This window comes from Notechis scutatus, chromosome Z, assembly GCF_049901735.1.
Source record: "Notechis scutatus isolate UNSWTSFEM ecotype Mainland chromosome Z, rNotScu1.2, whole genome shotgun sequence".
Classification (NCBI taxonomy): domain Eukaryota; kingdom Metazoa; phylum Chordata; class Lepidosauria; order Squamata; family Elapidae; genus Notechis; species Notechis scutatus.
Genome location: NC_142025.1, coordinates 56,332,646 through 56,358,817, shown reverse-complemented (window position 1 = coordinate 56,358,817; position 26,172 = coordinate 56,332,646). Strand labels below are relative to the sequence as shown.

General features: G+C 43.0%; 1 protein-coding gene across 5 annotated transcripts in view; it reads left to right on the top strand.

Moving 5' to 3' along the window:
- Positions 1-16,646: 16,646 nt before the first annotated feature.
- DNAJC13 (DnaJ heat shock protein family (Hsp40) member C13) overlaps positions 16,647-26,172 on the top strand; it is a 159,034-nt gene continuing 149,508 nt past the window's right edge. For all 5 annotated transcript variants that reach the window (XR_015746067.1, XM_087947910.1, XM_087947909.1 and 2 more), the window contains exon 1: positions 16,647-16,922. The gene's annotated coding sequence lies outside the window, so the exon portion shown is untranslated. The remainder of the gene's footprint in view (positions 16,923-26,172) is intronic.

The window sequence follows — 26,172 nt, the reverse complement described above, 5'->3', positions numbered from 1 at the left end:
CCTTCTAAAAGAGGAAAAAGCGGTAGTTTGGTGGTGCTGAAAGGAAAGTTTACCCTCTTTTCCTACGGAATAAATAAGTGGATATTAAGAAGAGCACATCCTGTTGGTCCCAGGATACCGCAAAGTCCCTGGTAGATCCAGGAGAAGCTCTTTTTGCCAGCCGCAAAGAGGCAGCCATTAAAGCTGCTGAAGTTGGGACAGCTCCGAACGAAAGAGAACAGAAGGAGAAAGTGTGCGGTTTGGTGAGAACTTTTTCTTTATTTTAAGATTTGAAAGGACACCCTAAGGAAAAGAAAGAATCTGTAAAAGTTTTTTTTTTGAAACAAATTTTATTTATTTTAAAGACAAACAAACCATCATTAACCATTAAATACATAAAACCTCTTTCCATTATAAATTTTTACAAGTCGAATAAAACATTATTTTATACAACATAATTCTATTTTACCCCATTTCCATATGAACATAAGTAAATATCTTTTAGCAAGTTTCTCATTATTTCTCTTTATTCTTATTCAATTTCATTATTATTATTTTTCTATATTTATCCATTTTATAGTCATCCTCTTCATTTCTCTCTGACTTGTTTTACCGTTATTCTCACCCAACATTCCTCCAAGGTTTTATTAATTCTCAAACATAAACACACAAAACACAAAAACGTAAAACTTCTTTTTAAAAGTAGCTTGGCCCCAGATTACCTCTCTTTATATGGACTTCAATTAAATTCATGCTCATCTTATATACCATTACCTATCTTATTTACCATTCTATATCTTCTATATAGCTTCTCCCGCTTTTCACTCTTCTTAATTCTATTTTATTTATTTCATTTTAATTTAAATCATTATACTTGTATCTTTTTGTCCATTCTTTCCAAATTATCCATTTATCTCATTCCTATAGTAAAAAAAAGGATTTCTCCTGGAATCACTAATCAAAGTATGATGCCTTTCTATCGTCCCCCTAAATTAACATTTAAAATAATGCCTAATACCCAATCTGATTCTGCTTAGTACATTCTACCTACTAACGTTTAAAAGAAAAAAAATAATAAATCCAAAATGATTAAATACATAATTAAATAATAAATCTAAATATTAAATCTTGTAACATTCCAATTATCTATTTCAAAAACAAATGCTACAATAATAAGTTTATAATAACATCAACACAATAGTCAATTAAACTCTTTAATTAAACTCAATATTTTAGACATTCCCTTTAATATTTTATTAAATTTTAAAGTCTATCATTACTAAACGTTTCAATATTTTAATCTTTTATTAATTCTTATAACATTCTAATTTCCTATTTCTAATACAAATACTACAATACCATCTTATGTACCTTGCAGAATCTTCTTTTTTTAAAAAAATATACATTACCCTTTATCCCTAAAAAAAATTCCTTTTCCCATCTTGTTTCATACCTTTGTGGCTTTTTCCCCCTTTTCCCTTCCTTTCTTATCCCACCTGGCCTTTTTATCCCCCCCCTCCTAACCTCCGCCTTTTAGCTTCCCCTCTCTGTTGTATTCCTTTTTTCTTTTGCTTTCTAACATTGTATTGATTTTGCATCTTATTTTTCTCTTTCTTGGGTGTTTTTTTAAGTCTTAAGTCCTTCATTTTCCTTCCTCTCTTTCTCCTTTCTTTCTTAATTGAACTTTTGGATTCATTAAAGATGGCATCTTCTTCTTCTTCTTCTTCTTCTTCTTCTTCTTCTTCTTCTTCTTCTTCTTCTTCTTCTTCTTCTTCTTCTTCTTCTTCCTCCTCCTCCTCCTCCTCCTCCTCCTCCTCCTCCTCCTCCTCCATCTGTTGTTGTGTTTGTTGACAAATAGCAAGCGCCATTTCTAAAAAGTGAAAGGCTTCTTTCACAGCATCCTTGCCTTCTTTCTTTATTTTTCCATATTCCTTTCTAAGTTCATCAACAGGTAAAGCCATTATAAACCTTTTTTTCCCCATCTTCTTCTTCTTCTTAAAACAACCAAGATGTTTCAAAAGTTAAAACAGTTCCCCAAAGTCCCAGAGTCATCAATCAGTCCAAACAAAGCACAAAGTTCTCACTTTCTCTTCCTGGGGTAATATCAATAAAAAGAAGAAAAAAAGCCCAATCTGTATTTTAAAGCCTTGTTGCAATTGATTTCTAGTCTCAAAATCTTCAAGGCATCTCCTCCAACAAGATCTTAATATATTTTTTGTCCTCTCCCTTCCCACTTATAACAAGAAGCCAAATTTTTACCTTCTATAAAAGACAGGTTTCTCAATGTCCATTTATTAATTCCGTAGGGAAGGAGAGTAAACTTTCCATTTCAGTACCTCAAATTCGCTTGAAAATCTTCTCTGGGAAACAAAGTATCATTCAAAAAGTCATAGTTTTCAGGGTGATAGGTGTATCTTAAAGTCCTGGGTCAGCCAAAAAAACTTTCTCTTCAAAACTTTCTCCTCTTCCTCCTGCGCAGTCTTACCCAGCTGCTGGCTTCTTTGTGGCGGCCATTACAGACCGCCGCTCCACCGCTCTTGAGAGAAGGGGTTTTGCTGGCTGGGGAGGGGTCTGCGACACCCCCAAACCCTCTCTGGATCCCCTATCTTCGGCTGCCTCTACAGGGGCAGCCTTAGCCTCAGACCCGTCGGGATCGGAGGCACCAAGATGGCTAGCGCAACAGGGATCGCGCAGGATCGCGAATCCCTGCCGCTGCCGAAGCCTGGCAAACCGAAGAATCTGTAAAAGTTTTGACAGAAGTGATTAAGTGGCGATTTTAAACAGGAATGTCAAAGTATTTTTTTTTTCATTGCTTGATTTTCTACACATGATTTTATATTTTGAAACTGGACTGTTTTTTTCTTCTTCCACCTATTCTTTCTCCTTTTTGTTTTTATAATATTTTAGGCTAGAGACTCCCTTTTAGTCATCTTTTTAAATATCTTTTTCCCTTTTTAATTAATTTTAATTATATTTTGTTTGGAAAAGGAGGGGAAAAGTGAAAGCAAAGAACCTTTGTAACATTGCCAACTAGAGGCTTGGAAATATTCTATTTCTTTTTCTTGACCAGACAAAGCTGAGAAAAAACTGAGACTTCTTTTCAAGGACATTGCTATTTGATAAGATAGAGGGAAGAGCATGGGAGAGTATTATTACAGGTGCTCTTCTGGGTTTCTATCAACAGCTGAGGTCTGGTGTTGAAGCTTATAGAAAAAAAAGGTGATAAGTTTTGGAGAAGAGAGTTATAAATTTTAACAAAAGCCTTGGATAATCAAACAAGGTGCAGTGTGCTCTTTTTATTTTATTTTTAAGCTGTGCTATTTCTTACTTTAACAAACCCCCTCCTTACTAGTTTACTTTTAAGTAATAGCTATTTGGATTTTTGGCCTTTTGGAACTTGTTTTTGTCTTTCTTTCTTTTTTGAAGTCAAATTTTTACGTTTGCATTTTATTTTAAAGGAAAAGCTTTAGTATTAATGATTTCCTTCCTTTTCTTTTTAAGGAGTAGTCTCTTTTCTTTTTTCTCTCTCCCTCCCTTGTTTTTTTTTTCTATTTACCTTCCATATTGGTTTTTATTTTTTTTTATTTTGTGGCTTTTTTTTTTTTCTTATGCATCCTTTTATACCTGAGACCTCTTAATTGGATTAAGGTGTTGAAGAACCTGAAGATTTTTTCTTTTCTCTTTTTTAGTTTTTTACTTTTTACTTTTCCGCCTTTTTCAGGATTTAACAATTTTTTCTTTTTTGTGTGTGTTTATGGTCTTTTCTTCCATTTTTGAGTTTTTACTGCTATCTAGCCAATCGATTGGATTAAGGTATACAAGAACCTGAAGAATTATTTTATTATTATTACTATTATTACTATTATTACTATTATTACTATTATTACTGTTATTATTGCCACTATTTAGTTTCTTTTTTCCTACTATTTTTATTTGGAATTGCAATTGGTTATTTCACAAGTGGATTAAGGTTTAGAAGAACCTGAAGATTCTGAATTATCCGAAATGGTAGGAAACTAACAGCCCTAGTTCCTCAATTTCTACTTCTTCCTCTTCACCATCTGGAGGACAACGTTCAATACAGACAATGTTACAGCAAGAAAAAGAACAGGAAAAAGTGACCCTGCAGATGATTATGCAAGGAATTCAAAATATTCAAAGAAGAACAGAGAACATTGAAAAGAGAACAGAGAACATTGAACAAAGAACAGGGAAAACTGATGAAAAGGTGGAGAACATTCAACAAATGATGATGAAGTATGATGAGAGATTCCAAAAAATTGAAGAAGATAAACAAAGAGATAAGAAGATTGGAGATATTGATAGCAGTTTAACTGTGGTTGAACAAGATAAAAGTGGGATGCTGAGATGGGAGATGGACAGATCAGAATTTTATCTCATATTCCAAAATGTAGAGGAGGAAAAGGGACAAAACCTAGCTGAGATAATGATAGAAATTTTGGCTGAAGCTTTGGAAATAACTAAAGAGAAGATGATGGATGGAATAGATGAGGTTTATCGAGTCTTCACAAGATATGCAATGAGAAATAGCTTACCAAGAGATGTTCACATCAGATTTACAAAGAAAGCCATTAAAACACAAATATTGCAAGTGGCAAGAGAGAAAATATTGAAATATAAAGACAAGGAGATTGTGATCCTGAAACAAGTACCCAGAAGAGTGAGAGAGATGAGAAGAGAATACCGATTTCTGACCAAAATGCTACTTAAAAAGAGGTGAATTATAGATTGCTGATTCCAGAAGGTTTAATGTTCACATGGCAAGATCAGAGACATAGAATTGACTCAATTGAGAAAGCTGAATCATTTTACACAGAATTTTTGGAGGAAAGAGGAAGAGGCAAAAAAAATCTCACTAATTGAATTCCAAGAGGACTGCCAAATGGCGATTGAAAAAGAAGAAGGTGCAGTAGGTGGAAAGGTGGAAGCCAAAGAACAACGTGAAGCAAGATCTACGAGAGCTGCTAAACCTAACTACAAAATATAACCATGGAAGAAAAAACTGATTACAATTAATATAAATGGACTTAACTCAGCTGTTAAAGAAGGAAAACTTTCCATAAATTAGAGAAATTAAACTTTGATATAATCTGCCTACAAGAAGTACATATCAAAAAGCAACATGAACAATTGTTGATACAGCCAAAACTAGGGTAAATATTTACGTCTTTGACACAATGCAAGAAAAGAGGAGTGGTTTTATACATTAAAGATATTATCCCAGTGAAATTTATCTATACTGATGACGATGGAAGAATACTAATGGTGGAAATAATGGACAATATGAAAACACTCCTGATCGCAATCTATGGCCCAAATGACAATCAAGAAGAATTCTATAAAAATTACATATGAAAATAATTGAACTGGACTATGCTAATATAGTTATGATGGGAGATTTTAATGGAATTGTACATAATAAACTGGACTATACAGCACAGAAAACAACAAAGCAAAACAGAAAGACTCTCCCTAAATCTTTTTTTTAAAATGGTAGATGAAATAAACTTAAAAGATACGTGGAGAGAATGGGCGTTGGTTCTTACCTGACACGCCATTTCTCTTTGAGCTGAGGGGATCATCCAGAGAGTGGGTGGTGCTTCAGTCTCTGCAGCTGTAGGCTGAGCTTAATTTTGAGGAACGCTCCTCCCACCATCACGTGGCTCCAGTGTAGCGTTCCCCAGTTTTGCGTAGATGAGAGGAAAACAAAAGCCGTGCTCTCATCCTAACAAGCTAACAGTTCATTGGCCGTAACAAGTCCCCACCAGACGGTAAAAAGAAAACGGGAGGGGCTGGATGATCCTCTCAGCTCAAGAGAAATGGCGTGTCAGGTAAGAACCAACGCCCATTCTCCTTAGAGCTGATCGGATCATCAGAGAGTGGACATACCAAAGCTGGCCCTGTCTCACGGGAGCGCCGTCTGATCTGTAGTCCCCTCGGGTTCCCTGAGAACCCTCTGAAGAACCCTTCTACCAAAAGAAGCCTCAGCTGAGGCATACCTGTCAATCCTGTAATGCCTAATGAATGGGCGAAGGGGAGGCCCACGTCGCTGCCCGGCAAATGTCGATTATTGGAGCCTGGGTAGCCCAGGCGGCTGAAGTTGCCGCACTCCTAGTGGAGTGAGCTGTGATACCCCTGGGCACCTGGAGGGCCTGGGCCTGATATGCCTTAGCAATGGTCGCCCTTATCCAACGGCCTATGGTGGTTGGAGGAACTTTGAGTCCCTGTGACTTAGGTTGGAAGGATATGAACAGGGCCTCGGATTCTGGAAGGTCTCAGTGCGTTTAATGTAAATCCGCAAGGCACCGTCTGACGTCAGAGTGTGCCATAGTCTTTCCTTTCATGGGTTGTGCCCAGGCAAAAATTGGGGAGGATGAGTTCCTGAGCCCTGTGGAAAACAGAATTAATCTTGGGCAGAAAGGAAGGGTCAAGTCGGAGGAATGGAATATGCAGAGGTCCTTCCTAACGGACAGTGCAGCGATCTCTGATATCCTACGGGCTGATGTGATTGCTACTAAGAAAACTACCTTGTAGGAGAGGAACTGAAGAGAAACCTCTCTTAAGGGTTGAAGGGTGGCTTCGTGAGGGAAGAAGGACCTTATGGGTCCCAGGTTGGATATCAGTGAACGGAAGGAGGACATAAGTTTGTGGCCCCTTTCAGAAAGGCTCGAATCCGAGGATGTTGAGAGAGGGAACTAACCTCCCCACAGGAGATGACTGTGGAAAAGGCTGCTACCTGACGCCTTAGTGTATTGGGGGACAGCCCCCTGCTGAGACCTTCCTGGAGAAAGTCAAGTACTTGGGCAATGGAGGGGGTAGTTGGGTCGATACAAAGCTTAACACACCATTTATGGAAAATGGTCCAAGTGGCATTGTAGATCCTTGTGGTTGAGGGACGCCTGGCTGCTAAAATGGTATCAATGACCTTGCTAGAGAGGTTTTCTCTCTTCAAACGTTGCCGCTCAACTTCCAGATGGCTAGTTGAAGCCATTGGGGGTTCGGGTGGAGAAGGGGACCCTGAGACAGGGAAATTCTGTCTGATGGGATTCTCCAGGGAGGGGCTACTGATAGGATGCGGAGGTCTGCGAACCAGGGGCGGCGTGGCCAGTAAGGTGCCATGAGAAGCAGTTCCGCCTTCTCGTGAAGTACCCTCTGAAGGACAAGGGGCACCAGCGCCAGAGGAGGGAAAGCATAGAGAAGGCCCCTGGGCCACGGGCACCGAAGGGCATTGTAGTCCTCTGCCCCAGGGGAAGGGAATCTGGAGATGAACCTTGGAAGTTGGGTATTGAGGGGGGAGGCGAACAGGTCTACTACTGGAGGACCAAAAATGGCGGACGCCTCCCTGAACAGGAGCTGGGTGGAGCGCCACTCCGACTGGTCTATGGTGGCCCTGCTCAACCAGTCTGCTCGGGTGTTGGAAATGCCCGAGATGTGGTCCGCCCTGAGGGAAAGGAGGTGAGACTCCGCCCATCGACAAAGACGTTCGGCCTCCCTCATTAGGCGTGATGATTGAGTGCCCCCTGTTTGTTGATGTGGGCTTTGGCCGTGATGTTGTCGGTGAGGATGAGAACGTGGCAGCCGCGAACCTGGGGAGGAAACTGCGGGAGGGCCAGGTGGACGGCACAGAGCTCCAACCAGTTTATGTTGCACAGTTTCTCTGTCGCTGACCATTTGCCCTGTGCTGTAAGGGACTGTAGATGAGCGTCCCATCCGGACAGACTGGCGTCTGTGGTAGCGGTGAGCCTTGGGGGCTCCTTGAGGAGGCAGCCCTTGTTGATAGAAGCCTTGCTCCACCAAAGAAGGGAAGTGAGCACCCTTGGTGAGACCCTGACCTTGCGTTTTGAATTGCTTGATCCGGATCGTTGAGTGCAGGGCAGGAACCACTGGAGGGATCTGGAGTGGAAAGCGGTCCCAGGAATGATGGAAAGACAAGATATCATTTTACGCAGTAATTGGGATAGCTCTAGAAGGGAGACCCTCTTGAGACGTCTGATGTCTTTGACAGATTTTTGGATGCTGAGGAGTCTCTCCAGGGATAGGAACACCCTCCCTTTCACAGTGTCGATTACCATTCCCAGGTGGGTTATCCTGGTGGAAGGGGATAATTGGCTTTTCTTCCAATTGATGAGGAACCCGTGTTCCTGGAGGGAGGTCAGGGTGGTATGGGTATCCCTCACTGCCTGGTCCCTCGAAGGGGAGAGGATGAGGATATCATCCAGGTAACAGTGGAGACGCACAGGGGAGGGTTCTGAGATGGGCAGCTAGAGCAGCCAGGACCTTGGTGAAGGTTCTGGGGCAGAAGCCAATCCAAACGGGAGAGCTACGTATTGAAAGTGGAGGTTATTGTAGGAGAAACGCAGATATCTGTAATGGGAGGGTCGGATTGGGATGTGGAGGTATGCCTCTGAGAGGTCAATGGATGACAACCAGTCTCCCTACCTAACTCCCAGAAGGATGGATTGCAGCGTGTTCATCTTGAATTTGCAGAATACAAGATGGCGGTTAAGCCGCTTTAAATCCAGAATCGCTCTCCATCCCCCCGAGCGTTTGGGTACCACGAATAGATGGGAATAGAATCCCTGTCCTCTTTGAGACTGAGGGATGGGCTGGATGGCCTGGATCGCAAGGAGGTGCTGAATGGCAGAGTCCATGAGGCTGCGCTTGGTGTGGTTCTTGGGGAGGGCATGGCATGAAAAAGTCGGGGGGGTAGATTGAAGGTCGAGGTAAGGCCAAACCTAATGGTGTCCCTAACCCAAGCATCAGAAGTGGAGGCGTCCCATTGGTTGGCGAACGCCTGAAGGCGTCCGCCAATGGGGATCAAATCCTGTGGTCTATCGGGAACGTCGGAAGGGCCGGCTACTGGGGCCTTGAAAGGGCCTTTTGAAGCTACCGCCCCTTCTGTGCCTGTCCGAGGGGTCAGTCCTTTCTTGAGGCTGGCTCGACCCGAAGGAGGGGGGCCTAGGGTGCCTTGGGGAGAAGGAAGATTGGAAATAGGGACAAAAGGGAGCTCTCCGAAAGGGCTGAAGGGACCTGGGCTCTGACTTTCGGGTGAGGGAAGGAAGACATTTCTTCTTGTTCCGCCCCTCCACTAATAGGGGATCCAAGGATGGTCTGAACAGTTTATTGCCCACGAGGGGAGCGGAAGCCAGTCTAACCTTATTTTTGAGGTCTGCCTGCCAATTCTTTAACCAAAGCAGACAGCGGGCAGCGACGTGAGAGGAAATGGCTCTGGTTGAAAATTTAACTGAGTGGAAAGTGGCGTCGGCCGAGAACTCGGCAGCGGCCGTGATTTTGGCTATGTCCTGATGGGCTTGGACATTGGTGATTGGGACGTGCTGCTTGAGCTGGCGGAACCAGCGAATGGAGGACCTGATAAAGAATGAGGCGGCCGTGGCTGATCTAATTGCCCAGGCGTCTGATTGATGAGCTCGGCGAAGAGCCAGTTCGGCCCGCTTGTTGTCCGGCTTCAAGGCCTCTAAGGGGTTGGTGAGGGTGGAGGAAGCGGCCAGACCCACGATGGGTTCATCAACCTCCGGGTGCCTAGTAAGTTGGAAAGGTCTGGGTCCAGGTTGAAAAACTTCTTGTCGTGGGCTGACGGGGCCGGGGGCCGCGGACGAAGCTAACTGCTTGGATACCAGGTCAAGGAAGATGGGAGGGATAGGGATAACCTCTGCTTCCACTACTGGCTGTTTAAAAATGGAATCCTCTGGGCCTTCCGATTCAAGGGGAGAGGGCTCAAGGGGGGCCTGGGACTTTAATCCAGAGATGTTTCTGGCCTTGTACAGGAGAGATTTGAATAATTGGGGCTTGAATAACCCTACAAAGGCTGGTTGGTCGGGAGTGAGGCCCTCATCCTCGGACATCTCCGCTTCAGAAGGCTCCACGTCGGAGAGGGGCTCGTGATACTGTGTAGACCCCAACTCGAATTCCTCCTCCTCCTCCTCCCTGAATGGATCCAAACCCCCTTCCGCCTCCTCCTCCACCTCCCCGACTGAAGGGGAAACCTCCCCCTGAGGGGGTACCTGATCCTGGAGCGGTTCCGATCTGAGAGGGAGGGATCTTACGGAGAGAGATTCAGGCTCGGGGGCCAGTGGGTGGAGGCCTGGCCTGACTATCTGTTGGAGTCCTTCCGCAATGCCCTGTCAGATAGCCGACTCCATCCAGGCTCTCAGATACTCCGGAACCTCTTGTGTGAGTGGTTCCTCTTGGCGCAAGCCGGCGGCTGTGGGGGTAAAAGTAGCTTCTGGTGTTCGTCCGGCCGAGGTCCCAGGAGCCTGGTGACCTTGAGAGGTTGAGCTGCGCCTGGTTAGGGAGGAATAGGCTAAAGGAGGTGGGGGTTGGGTGGAGGGAGAGGGAGTGGAAGGTGGAAACACCGGAGGCACTGATCCTGCCTGTCTGGTGCGTCTATCAAACTCTTTTTCTAATGCCTTCTGGCGTCTTAAGGCATCCCTCTGTGAGGCTTTGGAGGTATCCTTAGCCTGCCTGCGCAGATGGTGGGTCTTGGACTTGGCCTTCAAAGAAGGACCCTTAGACGGATTGCTCTCTGCCATTTCAAGGATAATTGATAAGAGGCGGTAGACACACCTAGGGGTCGGCCTACGACAAAAGCCGGGAGCCCTAGCAAATTTCTTTCCGCCCCCCACTTCTATTTCTGTTTTTTTTAAATTACTTCCTCTTTCTCCTTGCTTTTCCTTTTTTATTTTTATTTATTTATTTTTATTTATTATTATTATTATTATTATTTTGAAAAAACAAAGATGTAGGGAAAAAAGGTTATTTGTTTGTATCCAATCTCCTAATGAACGCCGGAGGCCTGAAGAGAGAGCAGGCCGAGACCGACTGCCTTCCCAGGCAAGAACTGGGCGGAAGTGGTGTTGTTGAAGAAAACTACTGCTGCTGGCTGAGACAGCTGCGGGAGATTACTGGAATTAGCCTCCGTTTGAGGAGGCTGAGGGCAGAAAAACAAGCTCAGTCCACTGAGCAGGCCTACGGGTCCTGCTGCTGGCTGGGAATAACGCAGCGCTCAATGCGAGTTTAAAAAAAAACCTCGAAAACAAAATAGCGCCCGGCCACGAGGTGGCGCCAAAATGGCGGCCGCCTGCAATGGGGACAACGGGGCCTCTCAGCCACACAGGAACAACACCTCCCCAGGGACACAGTAGATCCGCCAACGAAGAGGGCAAAGTAAACGAAATAAAAATTCACTTAGAGCAAAAAAACGGCGTTCGGGGCGGGGGGAGAACGGAACGGAACGAAACGGAATTAACTCAAATAGCAAGGAGAACTAAAAGGGAGGAAGACAGCAGGGCTGGGCAACTCCGGAGGGAGTGGGGAGGTAGCGTGAGGACACTGCTAGCCCTCCCCTTGCCACCCACTGGGGCGAGCAAACCACGCTACCCAGAGGAATTTGGAGTCCGGACCACTGCGCAGGGCTAAGGATCTAAAATAAGAAAGTAATACAACCTGAGAGACGAAGGAAATGAATCAGCAAAAGGAGAATTTGGAACGGCCAAGGAGAAAACACAAGATACGCCTAGTCTCGCAAGTGGCTGAGCAAAACTGGGGAACGCTACGCTGGAGCCACGTGATGGTGGGAGGAGCGTTCCTCAAAATTAAGCTCAGCCTACAGCTGCAGAGACTGAAGCACCACCCACTCTCTGGATGATCCGATCAGCTCTAAGGAGAAAGAAATGCTAAAACTAAACAATACACCTTCTACTCAAATAGACATTTATCATGGTCCAGAATAGATATGATATGGATGTCAACAGAATTGTTAGCCTATATTCAAGAAATAAATATTGAAACAAGTACTTGGGCAGATCACAATCCAATGACAATTAAATGGAAAGGACAAAGAAGAAGATCTAGATGGACGTTAAATGATACTATATTAAAGGAAAAAGACTTCACACAATGGATGGAGAAAGAACTGGCTTTCTTCTTCAGAGAAAACAAAAAAGAAGATACATCAATTCAGAATGTATGGGATACAATGGAGGCATATGCCAGAGGCTTCATAATAGACTATACAAGGAAAAGAAATACCATGAAAAGACTAGCCTCTAAGGCATTAGAGGATGAATATAAAGAACTTGAAAAAGAGCTACAGAAAATGCCACAGAAAAAGAACATTAAATTAAAAATGGATATAATTAAACATAAAATGGGTCTAATAGAAAAAGAAGAATTAGCACAGAAAATCAGAGGTGCTAAACAGAACTACTTTGAAGATGCAAATAAACCAGGTAGATGGTTAGCATATAAATTGAGAAAGAATCAAGGAAAATATTGCAATTAATAGATGACCAAGGGCAAGTTTGCTATGGTACTAAAGAGAAGAAGGAAATCATACGAGACTATTTTGGGAAACTATACACACAAGAGAATATTGATGAGGAAAGAGTTAAACAGTATTTACAGAATGCTAATTTACCCCAGATACCTAAAGAGATTGAAACAATGTTAGAAAGCAATATAATGATGATGGAGTTAACTGAAGCACTCAAGAAGCAAAATAATGGAAAGGCACCAGGCCCAGATGGATTTCTGGCAGAATTTTATAAAACACTACAAGAATCGTTGAACCTTCCATTGCTAGAAGTTATGAATGAAGTTATGTTAAAGAAGAGGATATCTAAATCATGGTCAGAAGCTTATATTACACTTGTCCCAAAAGAGGAGGCTGATCCATTACTAATCAAGAACTATAGACCTATTTCCTTACTAAACAAAGATTATAAAATTTTTGCTTCAATATTGGCAGAAAGATTTAAAAAATACTTAAACAATTTTATCCATCCTGATCAAAATGGATTTCTGCCAAAGAGACAAATTAAAGATAATATGAGAGTAATCTTGGACACTTTGGAATACTATGAGGCACACCCTGAAAAACAAATGGCTTTGATATTTCTAGATGCACAGAAGGCATTTGATAATGTGAATTGGTGATTCATGTTATTACAGCTGGAACAGATGGGCTTTGCTAAAAAATTTATTCAAGCAATAGAAGCTATATATCATAAGCAAACGGCAAAGGTAATGATAGAGGGAGAACTGACAGACTCTATTGATATAAGAAAAGAAACAAGACAAGGGTGCCCACTATCACCTCTGTTGTTCGTGTTAACCTTGGAAGTGCTAAACAGAAATATTAGAGAAGAAAAGGATATAAAAGGGATGATAATTAAAAAGGAAGAATTTAAGTTGCAAGCATTCGCAGATGATCTGGTTTTCATTTTAGAAGACCCACTAGAAACAGCATCAAAATTGATAGAAAAGATAGAGGCATATGGAAAGGTGGCTGGTTTGAATAAAGATAAGACAAAGATTTTGACAAAGAATATGCTATCAAGACAAAAGGAAGAACTGGCAGATCTATTGAAAATTCAGGTCACGAATAAGATCAAGTACTTGGGGATACATTTGACAGCAAGATGCAGTACACTAAAAGAGAATAATTATATCAAACTTAAGCAGCAGATAGCGCTAGATTTGGCAAAATGGGAAAATTTACAACTGTCATTAATAGGGAGAATATCAACAATCAAGATGAATATATTACCCAGAATTTTATATTTGTTCCAAACAATTCCAATTAGGCTTGGAAAAGATTACTTTGAAGATTTAAATAAAATTGTGTTGAAATATATATGGCAAGGTAAGAAAGCGAGAATAAAGTTAAAACTTTTGCAAGATGCCAGAATAAGAGGAGGATTTGGTTTGCCTAATTGGGAGTTGTATTACCAAGCTACAAATTTGATGTGGATTAAGGAATGGATAACATTAAGAAATACTAGATTGTTGACATTAGAAGGACATGATCTGTTGTTGGGGTGGCATGCTTTTGTATGGTATAAAGGAACTAAAACACAGGGGTATTTTAGAAGACATTATATACGGGAGTCTCTGTGGTTAAATTGGGAGAAGACTAAAAGACAATGTTATTTGAAAATTCCAGTCTGGCTATCGACTATTGAAGCATTTTCTTATGCTATAATATATAAAAAGGAACAAACAGTTAGATATGTTGAGATATTGAATGAAAAGGGTGAACTTAAATCTATGCAAAAATTAGAGGAACAAGGTATAAAGATGAATTGGTTTTCATATGCGCAAATACATTCAAGGTATGATAAAGACTCTAAAACAGAAGGTTTCTATGATAAATTGACTGATTTAGATAAAATTTTGACAGGTACTGATGAAAAGGTGATTAAAAAATTGTATGGATACTTATTAGAAATTAAACTAGAAGAAGAACAAGTTAAAGAAACTATGATTGCTTGGGGGAAGAATTTTGGATATGGGATTGATTCAGAGAAATGGCAAAAATTGTGGTCTCAAAATTATAAAATGTCAACAGCATATAAAGAAAATTTGTATCAGATGTTCTACAGGTGGCATTCCCCCCCAAGAATAGCAAGAATGTTCAAGAACAAATCTGAAAAATGTTGGAAATGTCATCAGACACCTGGCTCATATTACCACATGTGGTGGACTTGTGAGGATGCTAAAAAATACTGCACTAAAATCCACATGTGGTTTGAAAAAATGACAAAAAACATATAGACTTGAAACCAGAAATATTTTAATTGGGAATTTTACCTGAAATATATAGTAAAGACTTGAAATACCTGATTGTAAATGTATTAACAGCTGCTAGGATTGTATTTGCTAAAAACTGGAAAAATGAGAAAATACCATCACAGGAGGAAATCATTAAGAAAATATTGGAATGTGCTGAAATGAGTAGATTGACATTTGAAATCAGAGAACAAGATGATAAACAATTTTATAAAATTTGGGATCTATTCTATCAATGGTTAGACAATAAAACATGGTAATGAAATATGTAGATTCTTAGAAAATAATAAATATATAAAGATGTATTCTTTTCTTATTATATCTACAAAATGATTGTAGGATAGATTTGAGATGATAATATGAACTGTTATAAAACAAATTAAGTAAAATATGATTATTTCGTGAAACATGAATGAATAAAAGTATAGTCAAATGATTAACAATATTAATGTATTTAATATTTGATTGAAAATATGAGAATATATACAATGTAATTGTAATTGAAGACTATGAAATGGAAGCACAAAACAATTTGTAAACCAACCAGCACACTGTATGTATTTATATGGAAGATGGCTTGATGTTATGTTTTGTCTATGTTTGTCTTAAAAACCAATAAAAATTAAAAAAAAAACCTTTAAAACCTTTGTTCCAAATGGCCAAGGTCCAGGAAAACTCACCCAGACTCAGTGGGTCTCTGTTGGCAAGAGTCTGTTTACCTGAACCAGGTAAACTTGGAGTCCCATCTGGGGTGCCAAATTGTTGAAAGAAATATCCTTCTGGGTTCAGTTCCAAGTGGGGAAGAAGACACTGGATTCATGGAAGTTGCTTGGAAAGGTTTAATGGTGGACAGGACAACATGCCTTGGAGTTCCTGAGTGAAAAGGGCTGAGACGCTGAGAGTCCCTTAGTTATATAACCTCTGTTGGGCCCCACCTTAGTGTTTCTTGTTCCTGTGTAAGAAATGTATCCCATTGGCTGTCAGACTCCCAGGGGCGGGGGTCTTAGCTAACTTTGTAGTCTGGACCACATGGCTTCACCTGAGTGCTGGCTGATGCAATCTTCCCAGGCCATGTGGTGAGATGAGTAATCTTTTATTTATTTTTTTATTTATTTTGATTTGTCAATCGCTTTTACAAGACAATAGGTTTAAGTATATACAGTTATGAATACATGAAATGGGTACATATAAGAAAAATAAAAGAAACAATAGGACAGGGACGGTAAGCACGTTGGTGCGCTTATCATGTCCTGAGGGCTATGTCTTAATCCTGGAGCTGAAGGGGGCAGGGAGCTGCAGGAAGCTTTGTCTTTAAAACATGTTTCTCCTTTTCTCATCCAGGAAAATATAATATTCTGCCTTTTTAATATTTCCTAGAATATTTCATTCTTCTAAGAGAGTGGTGGGTGTTAACTTTCTACAGTCGAATAGCACAATTTTCTGAGTAAATAAGATTCACAATGGAAACTATGATTTACAAATTCCATCAGCTTGTCTCATCCAACATACTTAGCCACTTAGTGGTTTGTCTGGCTTAGATAATGTCACAAACATATTATACCCTCTTTTTCTTCCCCCAATTTTAAGTGCTATCATCAGAATTACATAATTTTCACTCTATTCCCTCATTTTTTCAAATGATTTTCCAGTCGTTAGGCCAATCTACAAAACAAACTTGGGGCTCTACCATCCTAAAACTACCACGTGTACCCGTTTACTCTTCCGCTCCGAAAAACGATGTAGCCCACTACATTTTTAATTTTTTTCCAAATTTTGTTTTATTCTACTTTACCAATTTATTTGATTGTTTTTGTTAGTTTTTATTGTTTTTTTATTTTTATTTTTTGTTTTAAATATGGTTTTACATTGTGTAAGCCGAATAGGCGGCAATATTAAATAAATAAATAAACAAATAAATAAGAAATGTCCTCCTGTTCGATTTTTAGCCTGCCCCCCCCCCCTTGCCCTACGGAACGACGTCGTTCCTTTTCTATTAGGAAGCCGCCGACTTTTTCTTTCCTGCGGTTGCTCGTTCTGCGCATGCTTCCATTCCTTGGAAAAATGGAAGCGACGTGAGAAATGGCGAATTCTGAGTAACAGGAGACAGCGGAGGGGGGGAAAGGAAGCAGCAAACGATCAGCTGACTTTGATTTGTCTCGTGATCTGCAGTGTCTGCGCGTGCGCATGGTGGCTGGCTTCCCTGCCTGAGTGAAGATGGCGACTTCCACAGCGCAGCTTTGAAGAGGACTAGAGTTTCGAGTAGCCGAGAAGTCCAACTAGGAAGAAGCTGATCCGCAACATCACTTGAAATAGTTTCGGTTATTTCTGCATCGGTATGTTTCTTTGCTGTTCAAGGCTTGGGGAACCTCGGGCAGCGGCGTTTAGGTAAATGGATGGAAAGATGAAAATGGCAAGAGAGATTCAGGAAAAGCTTTTGCAAACAAGCGTGGCTAGGAAGAGAAAGAGTAACTAGGGGTGGTCTGTCTCTTTTTTGAATCGAGGTTCTGTTGATACCGTGTGCCGCCCGCCCCATCTCCTCCCCATGCTCAGAAATAGTAAATGAGGAAATGCAAGTATCCAGCTCTTCCCCTCCCCACTCCCTCTCCAAACTTTTATGTGAAATTTCCGAGCTTTACTTCAGCTGGGCCCTAGGCGAGCAGCTAATTACCATAGAGGCGTCCATGTACCTCAATTTATTACCGTAGTGGGTACAGTATCACACTTCCCTTGGTCGTTCCTGCTCTATTGGTCCTTGTGCTCTTGTCTGTAGCTTTCAGGATAATGAAGACTGATAGACACAGCATTTCTTCTATGTTATCTCTTTTCCCTGTCCACCACATAGAGTATCATCTGCCCATTCAGAAAAGTATACAGCACTACTAGTAACACAACAAGCAGAACAGCCAGTTTATGCTTTTCGTTTTCAAAAATTTTGGCAATCATGTAGCTTATAATATACATGGTAATTTTTGGCCAGGAACTGAAATTGATACAATGGGTTTCAAGATGCAGTTATGAAAATGTCTTTCTCTTTAAATTACACGTGGTGGTTTGAAATTCCTTATATTGTATTTTGCAAGAGCTTTCAGAGAACTGATGTTTCACAAACTTAATCATAGCTAAGTCAATAGCCTTTTCTAGAAAAGTAAATGTGCTTGTGCTTTGAAAAAAAATTAAGAGATGCTCTTTCACTGAGACCCATATTTGGGGGAACTAGAATTATCAGTACATTTGTTCCTCTTTTGTCAGGGAAGGTATTATATAAACTCTAAAGCAGTTGCAGAATATTATCTTCTGTATCATTCAAGCTTGAATGTTTATATGTACAAGGACTTAAAGGAATGGTTTTCTGATTTCAATTCTACAATCATTAGAACTCAGTGTACTATATTATCTTTTGGATTTAGGATTCATAACTATAGTGTGGTGCATTTACTTATTCACTAAATTTCCATTCTGCTCATCTCACTGCATTTTCTAAAAAAAAACCCACCCCTATTATATGCATTCTGAGATTTCATTATCCGTAAAATAAGGTTTTCTGAAAAGAAAGAGTTTGTGGCTTGTAATTTTGTATACAATGCTAGTTATTTTTTTTATGCCAGTTAACATGCAAATTCTGTAATATTCCAATTCTGGATGTAGATAAATTAGACTGCTAGCCCTTTGTACTCTGTTTTACAGTTTCAAGAATAGTTTAATATATATAGTTTGGTGAAAGTGTTTCTGACTAATTTTCAAATGCTATTTGCAAATTTTAATTACCAAAGTTTAGCACTTTTTCCAAAATTCTGTTGCAATTCTATAAATTACAGTACATTTCTGTCAGGCTACAGAACTTTTCCCATTCACTCAATTAGAATGAACTTCTGCAAACGTATCCAAACGTATCACAAAGGAATTCTTTATTGAGATGAGACAATTCTTGTAGGAGTTCAAAGAAGCATCTGAGGTCTCTCGGGCATACAGGGATACATAAGGGAGTTTAGAACCCTTATCTCAATGTGTATTTAGTGAAACAAAAGCCAGTATGTTAATTCCCCCCACCCCTTTTGTAAGGAACGATCTTTTTCAGAGTTTCCCAGGGCATACCTAATTTCCTCCCCACCCTCTTGTTAGAACGAACTATTCAAGAGATTCCCAAAGTACAATCTCACTGTGGAATTTTTATGACCTTTTTATCTCCTGGTTGTGCCTCTCAGAGGTGATAGTTCTGGCCATCTGGCTTTTCTCCCTGCATTGTATCGTGTGGGTTATACAAATCCGATATAAGATTAAATATATTCAGGTTACATCAAGAAAGGATTTCTTTATCAGCCTCCCCCCCTTCTTCCACTGAAGAAATGACAGATACACAGATCTGACATCCTGCCCTCCTTAAAAACAGATAGATCTACCTGGAAAAAACAAAAATCATGTATTACATTTGCAATTCAGGATGGTTTATCGGTATTTTTGGTGGAACTTATGTAGTAATGTGGGTGCTTTTACGTGTTGTTTGGCTACCCACTCATTTTCTGAAGAAGGTGTTTCCAAGCTACTAAATATTGTGTGGATCCATGGTGAGTGCGTGAATCAAGGATGTCTTTAATTTCAAAATGTTGTTCCCCATGTACCATGATGGGGGTTGGTGTGGGAAGGGGGGGTCTGAGGTTTGAAGTGATCTCTGGTTTGATCAAGCTACAGTGAAATACTGGATGAATCTGCCTAAGTGTTTTGGGAAGTTGAAGCTCTACCGTCACAGGGTTAATTCTGGAGATAGGGAAAGGGCCAATGAATTTTGGTCCTAATTTCTTAGAGGGTTGTAATGATTTTAAGAATTTTGTGGACAAGTATACATGGTCCCCAATCTTGAAAGGTTTAGGTTCGCAATGTTTTTTGCATGAGTTTTGTAAACTGCTCTAGCTTCCTGTAAAAATAATCTTACCACTGGCCACATGGCTTGTAAGTTATCCATCCACTCCTTAAGGGAGGGGATTTCAGGATCTTTAGTGGGTAGTTCTGGCATGGGGTTGAATTCTTGGCCTGTGGCTACCTGAAATGGGGTGAACCCCGTGCTACTATGGACTGAGTTATTGTATGCTACCTCTGCAAGAAGGTCAGTCCAATTATCCTGTTGGTGACTAATAAAACATCTTAAATATTATTCTAATACACTGTTCACCCTCTCCGTCGATCTGTCCGTTTGGGGGTGATTTCCTGACGACAACCCCTGGGTGGAGCCTAATAGGTTTAAAAATGCCCGCCAAAATTTCGATGTGAACTGAACACCCCTATCTGAGATAATCCATTGGGGAGATCCATGAAGGCGATAGATGTGTATTAGAAACATCTTTGCCAAGGCCTTGGCAATTGGGATCTTTTGGCATGGAATAAAGTGAACATGTTTGGAAAAAAGATCAGTTACAACCCAAATGACAGTATTTCCAGCATTTTCGGGAAGCTCCACTATAAAGTCCATAGAGATCTCTTTCCAGGGAGCAGAAGAGTCTGCTACTGTTTGTAAAAGTCCAGGATATTTTCCTTGTCTTCTCTTTGCAGCAGCACAGGTGGGGCAGCTCGCAACATAGCTTTCAATGTCCTTTTTGAGGGACAGCCACCAAAATTGTCTTTTGATGAGGTGCAGAGTTTTACAAACCCAAAGTGTCCTGCTATTTTGGAGTCGTGGCAGCGTTTCATGAGGTCCATTCTCTGGCTTGCAGGGACATAAAGTTTGTTCTCTACCCAAGCCAGTCCATCTTTGAGTAAACAAGTGTTTTTGTTAGCCTGGAGCCAGTCATCCTTAAGTAGTGCCTCCTTAAATATTGACGTCGTTGTGTCTTCAGTCAGGGATGATTTTTTTCTCTCTTGTGCCTGGGTGATTACTTTGGCTGCTAGTTGGGTCGGCTGGATCATCGGTTTTATAACCTCAATCTTTTTACTGTTGTATTGGGGTTTTCTGGACAGTGCATCCGCTAAGAAGTTCTTTCTCCCAGGAAAATATTTGAGAGTGAAATTAAAATGTTTGAAGTATTGAGCCCACCTTGCTTGTTTTTCGGAGAGTTTCCGTAGATTTTTCAGGGCTTCCAGATTTTTGTGATCAGTCCATACTTCAAAGGGGATTTGGTTTCCTTCCAGGAAATTTCTCCTCCATGTGAGCATTGCCCACCACACAGCATATGCCTCTTTCTCCCATATGGCCCATCTTTGCTCGGTTTCCGTCAGTTTCTTGGATGTATAAGCGCATGGTTGTAATTGTCCACTTCCATTCTTTTGGAGGAGGACTGCTCCAACTGCAACATCACTAGCGCCTGCTTGGATGACAAAAGGTTGTTCAGGAACTGGATGCTTAAGGACCGGTTCTGCTGAGAATAGACGTTTGAGTTTCTTGAATGCTGCTTGGCATTCCATTGTCCAGATAAGGGGTTGCCTTGGTTTGGGTTTCTCCCCCCCTTTCGTTTTTAGCAAGTTTGTGATAGGGAGGGCCATGTTTGCAAAAGCTGGAATGAACTGGCGATAAAAGTTCGCAAACCCCAGGAAACTTTGCAGTTGTTTGCGGGTGTGCGGTGGGTCCCAGTCCAGTACAGCTTTTACTTTATGTGGGTCCATCTCTATTCCCTCATGGGATATTCTATATCCCAAATAGTCAATTTTTTCTTGGTGGAATTCGCATTTAGAGTTTTGCATGTAGTTTAGCATCTAAGAGTTTTGTGAGGACTGCACGGAGTAGCTTGATATGTTCTTCCATCGTTTCCGTGTAGATTAAAATATCATCAAGATACACTAAAAAATTCATGAAGGGTTTCATTGATCAATTGCATAAACACAGGAGGCGCTCCTTGCAGTCCAAAGGGGAGCACTTTAAATTGGTAGCATCCCAATGGTGTGTTAAAAGCTGTCTTCCACTCATCCCCTTCCTTTATTCTGATGCGGTAATATGCCTCTCGTAGGTCTAACTTTGAAAAAAAAATTCCTTTCAAGCGGTGGGCTAACGTCCTTCATGAGGGGGAGTGGATACATATTCTCAATGCAAATCGCGTTTAATTTTTTGTAATTAACGCACAAGCATGCTGAGCCATCTTTCTTTTCGCGGAATAAACTGGGGCAGCTATTTTAGGACGGGCATTTATCAATAAAAATTTTAAAGGGGGTTTCATTGAACCCCCCTTTAAAATTTTTATCGATAAATGCTCTGAGTTCTTTCAGTTCTCGGGGGGACATGCAGTACATTTGTGGTTTTGAGAATTTAGCCCCTGGTAGGATTTCGACGGCGCAGTCTGTGGCGCGATGGGGTGGGAGTTCATCACAAGCTTCCTCACTAAATGCTTGGGCCAGATCCTGGTACTCATTTGGGATGTTAATGGTTTCAACCGACTGTCCGATCATGGCTGACTCTCTGTTCTCCTATGAGCTGCTCGGAGCATCCAGAGATGGGAGGTGCTTCAGTCTCTGCTTGCTTAGGCTGAGCTCGAATTGAGGAACGCTCTTCCTTCATCATGTGACTCTTCCCGGGCATTCCCCAGTTTTTGCTCAGCCTCGTGCGAGACAGGCTGTTCTGCTCTTTGCTCCTTGGCCGAAGCAGGAAATATTGGATTCTCTTAACTCTCAATCAGCATTAATTCAGCTTTATTCAGGTTTGATTTTGATTCTCCTTAGCCTGCGCAATTGTTGCAATTGGCTCTCTTGCTATTAAGGGGAAGCGCATTTCGCCCCAAGGGAGGCAAAGGGAGGGTCAGTAGCGATCTTCGCACTACCTCCCATAGCCAAAAATCCCTTCTCTCTCTCTCTCTCAGAGATGATATTCTTCCGATTAAAATCGAATTCGAATTTTTGGAAATCGCCCACCCCCCTTTCCCCCTTCTTCTCCTCCTTCCCCTCCCCTCGGAGGCCCCTGAGTCAGGAGTTGCTACCGCCGGCGCGCTCCAGTCCCGCGTTGCCTCGGGAAGGGAAAGGCAAAAAGGAAGAGCCGTGGCGGCGCTTTGCAACAGCAGCGGCAGCACCGGAGGCTCAGGCGCAGCAGCTCCCGGTTTTGCCTTTCCCTTCCCAAGGCAACGCGGGACTGGAGTCGTGCGGAGCCGCGCCGGCGGTAGCAACTCCTGACAGCCCCAGCCGGACACCTGTGCGGAGCCTGGGCGGTGCGAGCGGAGGCTGCTGAGCGGCAGGAAAAGGGAGCTGGGCAGCCACGGACCATCCGTCTCTCCGTGCAACACGCCACTGCCCGGCCCTGGCGAGGGAAAGCAGCGGGTGCTCCCCGGGCGGCGGCCTCAGCCCCACCCCCAGGGAAGCGGCTGCCCAGCCCCGATTTTTTTTTCAGAGGGGAATATCATGCCTGGCCTTAATTTGTTGTCAGTCGCTCCGTTTCAGTGTGCTTTGTATTTATTTGCTCCGTTTGAGCCGTTCCGCATTTTCCCCCCACTCTCGAATGCCGTTTTTCCTTTAGTTTACTTTTGCTGTTTCTTTAAGGAGAAATATCATTCTCTCCTTCTGGCCCCTCTCTAAGCCAAGCTTCAACTTAACTTGCCAGGTGGGGAAAACGCTGCTGGAAGGCACGTCGTCATTGCGGCTGCCATTTTGGAGGCTGCCTCGTGGCGGACGCCATTTTGTTTTTTTCCCATTTCTGAAGCTGTGAGTGGAAAATTTTCAAAACAGCAGGCCCCCGCCTGGCTTTTTTCTGCAGCTTTTATTCCAGATTACCTTGGCTGTATTTAATTGGAGTCTTGTTGGCCAGCCTCGAAGCTTCTCCAGCAGCACAGCAGCTGCACCCAGGCCTCATGTCAGCCTGTGCAGGGAGGCTGCTACAGGCCCTATCCTTAACTCAACTGGGCCTAGGCGTTTCGATATCCGGCTTATTGGCTTTCTTCTGTTATCCCAGGAGCAGGGATAGAAACATAACTCAAACTTGATTATAGCATTTATTCATATTTGACAGTATAATATTTTCAAACTTAAAAATATTATCACTGAGGTACGGCTCAATTCTCTCCTCTTTGGCTACCTTACATATCTCTACTCAGAGAGATATATATATTTGAAAGAAAAAAAAAGGAGAGAATAGAAAGACAAATCTTTCTAAAAGGGGGAGGTAATACTGATCAGGTACACCGTCTTGCCAGATCAGGCCCTGGGCGTGCCAACCGCCTCATTTCATTTCTTTTATCTTACTCCAGCCATATTTAGGCCATTGCATTGGCAGATGGAGGACCTTCTTTGAAGGCAAAAGCCAAAACACACCACTTGCGCAAGCAGGCTAAGGAGACCTCCAAAGCAGCCGAGAGGGACGCCCTAAGGCGCCACAAGGCCCTGCAAAAGGAAATAGAAAGGAGATCTAAGAAAGCACCCAAGGTGCCTCAGGTTCCTCCATCCTCCAGTCCCTCTACCTCTGCTCAACCTCCCCCCTCCAGATGTTTCCTTCTCCTCCAGGCGCAGCTTGCCACCTCAGGAACAACAGGCACTGATTCCTGAAACATTGGCCAGAAGGACTCCAGAGGCCACCTTCACCCCAACCGCTGCTGGTCTCCGCCAAGAGGAGTCTCTCCCTGAGGAGATCCCTGAGAAGATAAGATCCTGGATGGAGTTGGCTATTCGCCAAGGCATCACATCTGGCATCCAGCAAGCCACCAGGCCCAGTCTGTATCCGGTAGGCTCTGAACAGGAATCTCACTCGGTGAGGTCCCTACCCAGGTCTGAACAACATCTAACTCAGGTGCCCTTACTTGGGGAACCCCACTCCAGGGGCAGGAGGAGGAGATGGAGGAGGGGGTAGAGGAGGAGGAGGGTGATCACCTCATGGACCCACACGCCTTCGATCTGGGATCCATACACTATAGCAAACCCCTATCAGACACGGATCCCCTAGAGCAGTGATCCCCAACCTTTTGACGCCGCGCCCGGTACCAGCATCAGCTGGGCGCCGCGGCCCGGTACTGGCATCAACTGGGCGCCGCCATCTTTTTGACGAAAAAGTGCTTCCGGTGACCTCACCGGAAGCACTTTTTCGTCAAAAAGATGGCGGCGCTTAGCGCTCCGTGAGCTTTTTGGGTAGAAATGGCTTTCTACCGGAAAAGCTCACCGAAGCTTGGCGCCGCCATCTTTTTGATGAAAAGTGCTTCCGGTGAGCTTTCTACCGGAAAAGCTCACCGGAAGCACTTTATACCAAAAAGATGGCGGCGCCAGCAACCAGCGGCCCGGTAAGACTTGTTCTGCGGACCGGTGCACCGGTCCGCGGACCGGCGGTTGGGGACCCCTGCCCTAGAGGACGAAATGTCCGAGGACGAGGGGCTCACCCCTGACCAGCCCGCTTTCGCGAGCCTCTTTAAGCCGCAACTATTCAAATCCTTATTGTATAAGGCTAAAAATATTTCAGGTTTGAGTAAGCAATCCCCCTCACCCCACCCTACCCCTCTGGGGAGGGACCTGAAAACCTCATTTTTAACCAACCAGTGGTAGAGGCCGAAACTATTCCAACTCCTCCTATCCTCGCAGATCTGGTTCAAAAACAACTGGCGTCCGTAGGGGTCCCCCAGCCCCCTCTAAGCATGACAAAAAAAATTCAATCTCGACCCGGACTTCTCTAATCTGTTGAACACCCCTGAGGTTGACGAGCCCATTGTGAGCCTGGCATCCTCCTTGAATCCTACTGAGGCCTTAGAAGCTCTAAAACCGGAGGAAAAGCGCCCCGAGCTGGCCCTGCGCAGGGCCCATCAGTCGGACGCATGGGCCATAAGATCGGCTACGGCCGCATCTTTCTTTACTAGGTCCTCCATTTAGATGGCTGTGCCAGCTTAGACAGCATGTCCCTGCTTCTAACATCAGAGCACATCAGGACATTGCTAAGATCACCGCCGCAGCTGAGTTCTCAGCTGACGCCACATATCACTCCGTCAAATTTTCTGCCAGGGCGATTACGTCGCACGTCCAGGCCCGCCGCCTACTATGGCTCAGATACTGGCAGGCGGATTTTAAGAACAAGGCCAAGCTGGCCTCCTCGCCCTTACTGGGGGACAAACTATTCTGCTCCTCCCTGGACCCTTTACTTATGGAAACCAGGAACAAAAAGAAATTCCTCCCTTCCCTCACCCGAAGGTCAGACCCCAGACAGCTGCAGCCCTTTCTGAGGGGCTCCTTTCGGCCCTCTTACCAGGCCCCCTTCTCTCCCAGATATCAGAGGCCTCCCTCTTTCAGACCGGGCCAACTCCAGGATCGACCCGACTCTGGAGACAGGAGTAGGAGGGGCGGCCAATATAAAAGGCTGTTTCGGGGGTCCGGAAGCAGGCCTTACCGACCTCCCAGATAGACATAAGGACTCTATCCCCATTGGCGGGTGCCTAAAGTCGTTTGCCACTATATGGGACTCTTCTACTTCTGACTCTTGGGTCAGGGAGACCGTTAGATTCGGCTCTCGAGTTCCATTCCACCCCCCCAAATTTTTTTATGGCATCCCCCACTCCAAAGACCCGATTAAACGCAATCTGATGATTTCCGCCATCCAGCACCTCCTTAACATGGCCATCCAACCTGTTCAACCAGACCAACTGGTCGGGGTTTTTATTCCCACCTCTTCATTGTTCCAAAACACTCGGGGGGATGGCGGGCCATCTTAGATTT